Source organism: Felis catus, chromosome A1 (genome assembly GCF_018350175.1).
Source record: "Felis catus isolate Fca126 chromosome A1, F.catus_Fca126_mat1.0, whole genome shotgun sequence".
In the NCBI taxonomy this organism is placed as follows: Eukaryota; Metazoa; Chordata; class Mammalia; order Carnivora; family Felidae; genus Felis; species Felis catus.
The window spans coordinates 189,861,918-189,869,586 of NC_058368.1; positions in this window are offsets into that span (position 1 = coordinate 189,861,918).

Sequence of the window (7,669 nt, forward strand, 5' to 3'; positions counted from 1 at the left end):
CCTCAGACCTTATTCATCTTATAACTGAAAGTTTGTATTCTTTTACCAATCTCTCCCTATTTCCCTCACCCCAACCTCCTGACAACTACTTTTCTCCTCGTTGTTTCTCAGTTTAACTTTTTAAAAAATTCCACATATAGGTGATAACATGCTGCATTTGTCTTCCACTGTCTAGCTTAGTTCACTTAGTTCTCAAGCTACATCTATGTTGTCACAAGTAGAAATATTTCCTTCACTGTCCTTCACTGGTTGAATAATATTCCATAGGATATACATACACCCCATATTCTTTATCCATTCATCCATTGACAGACACATAAGTTGTTTCCCAATCTTGGCTATTGTGAAGAATGGTGCAATGAACCTGGGAGTGAAGATATCTTTTCAATATCTTGTCTTCATTTCTTATGGATGCATACCCAGAAAGTGGAATTGCTGGATCATATGATAATTCTATTTTTAATTTGTTGAGGGATCACCATACTGTTTTCCATAGTGACCGTACCAATTTATATTCCCACCAACATTTACCTCTTGTCTTTTTTGTTTTTGTTTTTGTTTTTAATTAAAATAAATTAGTTTTTATTTTCCCCTTGCAAAGGGAAGTCCCTTCTGAGTTTGGACAGTGGTGACTGAACATGATCAACCTCTGGTTTTCCATTTAACATCTTGGTTATCTAATGGAACTCAGAAGATGAAGGCTTTTTCCTTTTCCCTTCTGCGACAATTTCAGAGGAAAATCGACGTCACTTGGACTTCCCCTTGCCCATTTCCTCCTCCTGCTTGGAGTTGCTGGTGCAGTCACTGTCACCTCAAGGTCTTGAGGCTCAGGCTCAGGCTCATCTCTTGTCTGTTTGATGACAGCCATTCTAACAGGTGTGAGGTGATATGTCATTGTGGTTTTTAAATAATTACACAGATAAATTTTTTATTTTTTTCAATTTATGGCAAGTGAAGTTGACATTCCATTTATGGTAGTGCTATAAAGAATCTTTTGAATATAATAATTTAAGTGAAAATGAGAAAATTTAAAGAAAATATTTCTAAAGTAACAATACTACAGTACTATGATGAGGCAAAGAGTAATATGGGAAGGGCAGAACTTGGGGAAACACTTTTATATGACATGATTGAACCTCTCTTTGAATGCTTTGACCCGTGATCTCCAGAGAAGATCCACAGAAGGTCAAAGGCCAGAATGTTTTGTTTAATGCACTTTCTTTTTTTTCCTTTTTTTGTTTATTTATTTATTTTGAGAGAGACACATAGAGCATGAACAGGGGGGTGAGGATGGGGATAGAAAGGGAGAGAGATAATCCCAAGCGGGCTCCTCCCTGTCAGCACAGAGCCCAGTGTGGGGCTTGATCTCACGGACTGCGAGATCATGAACTGAGCCAACGTCAGTCACTTAACCAACTGAGCCACTCAGGTGCCCCTGTTTAATGCATTTTCCATTTATATTCATATGTAAGACTCTAACTCTTAATATGCTCTTAAGGTGCTCCTAGTAGTAGGTCTGTTCCCCATCAACTGGGACATGTTTCTGCAAGAAACCACGGCTATCTTAAGTTACCTCAATTGCTCAGTGTGGTGGTCATGAAGAGAAGGTTTACACAGGCCCTGGGAGAACGCCAGAGAATTTGCCACGGCACGACAAGGATAAGATATCTATTTTCTATCTATTTGTATTGATTTTATCTAAAATATAGGAAAATAAATTTTACTAATGATCAATGCACACTGACAGAACAGATATCTATTTTATAAGTATATACTTTAAGGGATTGGACACTAAACACTGTTTTATAAATTGGATGTTTAGTCAGAAAAATTCGATCACTACCATATATGAGGAGAGAATTGAGAGCCCCAGGCCAGGCACTATTAGTTCGGTTGCAGTCTGTTGTGCTAGGCACGTTTGCTCTCTCGTATTCTATCCCTGAGGAAGACAGGAGACTCTGAAGAACCCACTCTGGAGGAAAAGAAGTGTGTCCAAGAGGTCACCCTCACATGTGAAGGATCATTTTTACAGCCCTTTGGAAATCTCAAAACCCAACCATCTTCTTCCAGTTCAAATTTAAAAAAAGGAAAGAAGACCCAGGCCACAAATGGACTATGTTCCCAGATTTTCTTACTCTTCATCTATAACTCAGAATTTATTTTTCTGTAAAAACAGTTTACAGTAATTCATTTTCTTAGCAAAGATTTATTTAATACTCAGTGTGTCAGAAACAGACAGTTGCAAAGACAATGTACAGATTACAATGCTGTTACAATGCTAGTGAATAAATAGAACAAAATTTGGGTAAGAATAGTTTATGTTGAACTGTTGGGAAAGCCACAAGAGTGAGAAATGGAGACTTTTGTGAACACTTTGAAAAGGTCCTCTAGTCTAGTCTGCTTCCAGGGCGTGAAAGATGCACAGAACTAGCTTTTTCTTGTCGAGGTTCACTGCGAAGCTCACAGCTCTTCTCCTCTTCAATACTAAAGTATCACTAGCATGCTCTTTTCGCATACACTCAGGAGTGGGGTCTATTTTGGGCCAGTGAAGGGGGGAAGAGCTTCATCCACCAAAGTAGTTATTCATTATATAGGGGTCTGCTTATAATTAACCTTTTCTTATCTCATTCTAAAAGGATGTTTTTAACATACCTCTCAGAGATCATTCAGTTAGTGCTGGGAATTGGATATACATTGGTCCCCATGGGTGTGATAAAAAGTCCCAAGGGCCCTGGAAGGGAGAGGGGCACACTTTGATGGAATACTAGTTAGTTCACAATTGACAGAGATTATGGGGAACTTTTCTGATGTTTTTCCTTAGCGACCCAGGCAGAATGATATTTTTTCTCACAGTTTTGAGCAGTAGTCTACATCAGATTTGTTGTTTGGGCTAGGTTGCTCTTCCCAAAGAACCTAACATCCCTGGGACATGTGGAAATGTATGAATATTTTAAAGTCCCATCAACACATCATGAAGGTGCTAAAACAGAGTGGTAGTACATAAACTAGAGCCATAATCACTTGCAGAGCATGACAGTGGCAGGAAGAAGACAGGGACAAGAAACAGCTCTCTCTGCAGTTTTTCACCACCTACCAGCACACGTAACCAACGGCAGGATCCACACAAGTTCATATTGGAGGCAGACTACAGAAAAGTGCCTGCCCTTGCAAAGAATGATAATGATAATGCTGGCAACATAGTAATGCCATCTTGTGTTTTTCTTCCATCTCTCCTACCTGCCACTCTCACCCCTACCCCGCCGCCCCCCTCCCTTATTGCCTTCCCCACTCACCCCCATTACCTTAGAAAGGACACTAAACAGAAAACAACTGGTGATGCTGGAGGAAGAACAAACTCTTAGGTTGTTCAAGACCCTCCTGTCCATTGGCAAATGCTGCTTTCCTCTGAAACGCCTTGCTGTCACCCTCCCAGTCTCCCGTTTAAGTTTTCTCATGGCACTCTACGTTGTCTGAAGTTGTTACTATTTTGTTTCCTTGGGAATCATGGGTCTTGTCTCGCTTCCCCAGTAGAATGTAAACACCACGAGAGCAGGAAACTTGTCTGTCCTTGTTCGTCCCAGTATCTCTGGTGCCTAGAACAGTGCCTCCTTCTAGAAGGTGCTCAGTAAATAAGTATTGATGAAAGAGATACCCTGAGATATCCGGGAGGATGATACAGGCATTCAATACATGTCTACTCACTAGATAGTAAGCACTTAGTAAATGGTGGTTATTATGTTTATTATTAAATTGTTGGTTGGTAGCCAAAAAAAAAAAAAAAAAAATTACCAGGCCTCTAGGATCTGACAGTGTTTTTCCCAGCCCAGCAAAATGATTTGGTTCCTCTTGCTTCACCCTGCTCCCAGAAATAAAATTCTATTCTGAGCCTGAGAGCTGCACCCCCAGCCACAGTCCCAACATATCTGTGTATTAGCCATGCAGGCTTAGTGCTATGATGCGATCTCCTTTGAGAATATCGGGTGAAAAATCCCCACAGGTTTGGTCTCAGCTTTCTTTGTTCACATTGTTTGCTTTGAAGACCTTAACACGGTGCTGAGAAATCAATAAGCAGGGATGCTGCCGATCCTGTGTCTCCTTCTGATTCTCCTCTGGGAAGCTTGGCTCACACCAATGCACTGATAAGTCATGAAGTGTCCAGCTTCATCTGTGAATTAAGGCCCTTGTAACTAAATAAGGAACACCAAGTTTAGCATGCTGTGGATTTTCCATCCGGAGTGTCATTAGATGAAATGAAAGTACACATTACAGGTTTGTGTAATGAACAAGCCTCAAGTTAGGTTTGCCGTGATAGGGTTATCAGTCATTGTACAAATTAATTATTTAGGAAAGCACTTTTTACAATGGGGTTTCATTTAAGTTTTTCCCCTTGATATATGTGTATAAAAATGACTAATCCATCGGACACTGCTATTGTACTTGTGCATCTATCACTATCAGGCCTTTTTTGGTAATTGGTTTATTAATTATAGCATCTTAATGATCTGTTTAAAATAAATAAACCATTTGCACCATTTCAAAGGTATTTTGTGAGGCTCAGCTGATATTAAAATAGCACCAGCCTTATGTGCTTTTTCAGCAAGTGACCTAATTAGTTAATAAAGTAATTGAATATTAAAAAGGATGTTGCAAGTGATTAAAATTTAAGAGCCTTCAGAATGTTATTAAAGCTATAAATCATACATCACTGTTTTAATTTGCATAGCTACAGAATTACTAATGGTCCCACGTGCATACGGGGCTTGGCAATTAGTCCTTTAACAAAATGTTGGTGATGTTAAGGTACCAAATTCTTTCAACCTCTTTTGATAGCTACATAGAAACCTGCTTTTGCCAGATTAAATATCTAACTATTGAAATTTCTGCTTGCTCGCTTTGACAAGTATAGACATTCACTCAACAAATATTTATGAATACCCACTGTGTCCAAGAACTGTGTTAAATATTGAGTATAATGGTGAGCAAAACAGACATGGTCCTAATGGAATTTAGGGACTAGAGACACTAGTCATGCACTTCCCTAAATTCATATATAATTACAAAAGGTGATAACGGGCTATGAAGGAAAAGTATGATGCTCCAAGAGGATTTTGCTCATGAAATCTGAACTCCTCTACTAGATTAGGGACCAAGCATTTATTTCCACGTGAAGAGACAGGGACTTCACCCAGCAGGCTGAGAACTCTTGTCCAAGCAGGAAATGCCTGATGAATCACCAGTAGTGTGTAGGTAGGACTGACTGACATTGTTGGTTGTTTACCCAAGAGCCTTTGTTCTTTCCTGGCTATCAGAATCCCAGTTCTCTTTGGCTATAGAACTAGTACTATGCTTAGGGAATGTAGGCCCAGGTCCAGGGATAAGTGATGAAAAGTCTAAACCAATTATTGTAATTCCATTGCCCTTTGCCTGTGTATTGGTTTATGGTGGATATGTCCTGAGGAACTCTAAGAGGATTTCTGGAAGAATCTTCCTCTCTGATAAAAAGAGACACACAAGAACTCTTTCCTTCCATTCTTTTGTATATCATCATTAGTGAAGGTAATTCTTAGCACTATAGTAGCCATATTGAGACCATGAGGGGGAAGGCAAAACCAACAAAACACTACACACACACACACACACACACACACACACACTCCCTAAACCTGAAAGATCTGATATTGTTGAGTTTCTGAACCAACTCTGGAAATTTTGGGTGTCTTACTATATGAAAGAATAAGTTTCAGTTGGATATTCTGTTACTTGCCACCTAAAGCATCTTAATCGAACCAGATAGGTCAAAAATGAAGACACTGGAAATTGAAAGGTAAATTAAAATGCTAGTGTAATTGTCCAGACGAGCAGTGAAAAACACTAAGTTATAATGGGATGGAACAGGAGGAATGGAAAGTAAAGAACAGAGCTGAAGCATTGTGGACAAGATTCAGAAGAATGTGTCAACTTATTAGTTATCCAAGTTGCCAGGTGATAGGAATTGCCATCCATTGAGTATTTCCCATGTTCCGGACATTTCTCTAAGCACTTTGCACGCAGTATCTCATGTAATAATTTCAACAGCTCTGTAAAATACTACTAATTGTCATCATGGTCGAATTCTTTCAGTTGTGCCTTGACTTCCCAAGTCAAAGCCTGATAGCCTCTGCCACCATTAGTAGGTGAAAACAGATGAGTTGCTTCTGACTCCTTGAGAGAGCTGCTGGCTATATTGGTGCTTTCAACATTTTTCCTTTGTAATACACATAGAAAATGATGATATTTTAAGATACACACTGGAGTAAACTGGAAGGGACTTGGGGCATCTATATATGGGTCTTGGCAAAAACCTCCATTAGTCTTTCTTTAATATTATATAAGAAAATAAAATTCAAAATTTAGGAAAGATGTTACATACTGAATTTGTGTAAAATTTCCAAAAAATAATTTCTTTAATTTTTAATGAGAAATTAGCATTTGCTTTTTATAAATATAGCTTTTTAAATATCAGATTTTATGCTTCAAATAGCAACTCCTGATGAAGACTTTTAATACAGTCAAGACTTTTTAATCATGGTCTCTTCAAATTCTTGATAGTCATCACTAACGATAAACTTTATTCACACAAATTAGTAATACCAAGAAAGTAAAACATTTTTTGAAGCCATTTCAAATTTTATAACATTTGGGCCTTATTTAACGGATCTAACAGTTCTTTTTTCTTTCATTGACAATTGCACTACTGAAATTCCTTGAGATTGTGTGACTGGATTTCAAGTCTTTGGGAGCTTTCTCAAACAAAATTATTTCAAAATAATAAAAATGCTTTAATTCATAGGCCACTCATGCATAGTTATAGTAGTTACTAAGCACAGCCAGCTTGGACACCTCTGAAAGGGCATGTCAGTCAGAGAGGGAAGAATCCAATATCTGTGAAGACAGATTCAGCGCTGTGCCTGCCAAGAACCTCCTTGCCCCTCTCCCCACCCCTGTTGAACTTGTGACTGGCTCCAGTTTGGCCTGGTGCTGTGCTTCCTGCAGGGCTAGCTTCATGGGTGTGCAACCTGTGCTGTCATACAGGACCCCACACTTAGAAGGAGCCTTTTCTTGGTTTAATGCTCTGTTGTTGGCATCTTGAAATGAGTTTTGAGCAAGTAGCCCTGCATTTTCATTTTGCACTAGGCCCTGCAAATTATGTAGCTGGTGTTGGCATCTGGAGTACCGGGAACACAAACTCCTCCAACAGTAGCTACCTTGTGGCAATGGCATTTGTCACCACTGGCTTTTGAGTTATGAAGCAACTTTTTAGCTTCTGTATTCAGCTTCTTAACACAGAGCATAACAATCTGGATATCATCAGGCTCATGGGGTTCAAAGTTCACGTGACAATGGGTCATACCTTTATACTTTGTTCCATTCAGCCACCCTCGAGGGTCCCTGATGAAGCTGTTGATGCTTCTGGCTGGAGGCGACTGGCCCAGAGGTTGCAGCTGCCCCAAGAACTGAGGCATCAGTTATATTACTCAAGATGTCATGGCTTACCATTGGGGCAGTCCTGTGCAGGATGTGTTCCTGGGTACGTTACTTTCTGGTAAGAAGATCTCTATGACCTAAAATAGATCTACTAGGTCCTTGCCAATACTTTTCAATATGAATGGTTAGGATTTTTAAATTTATT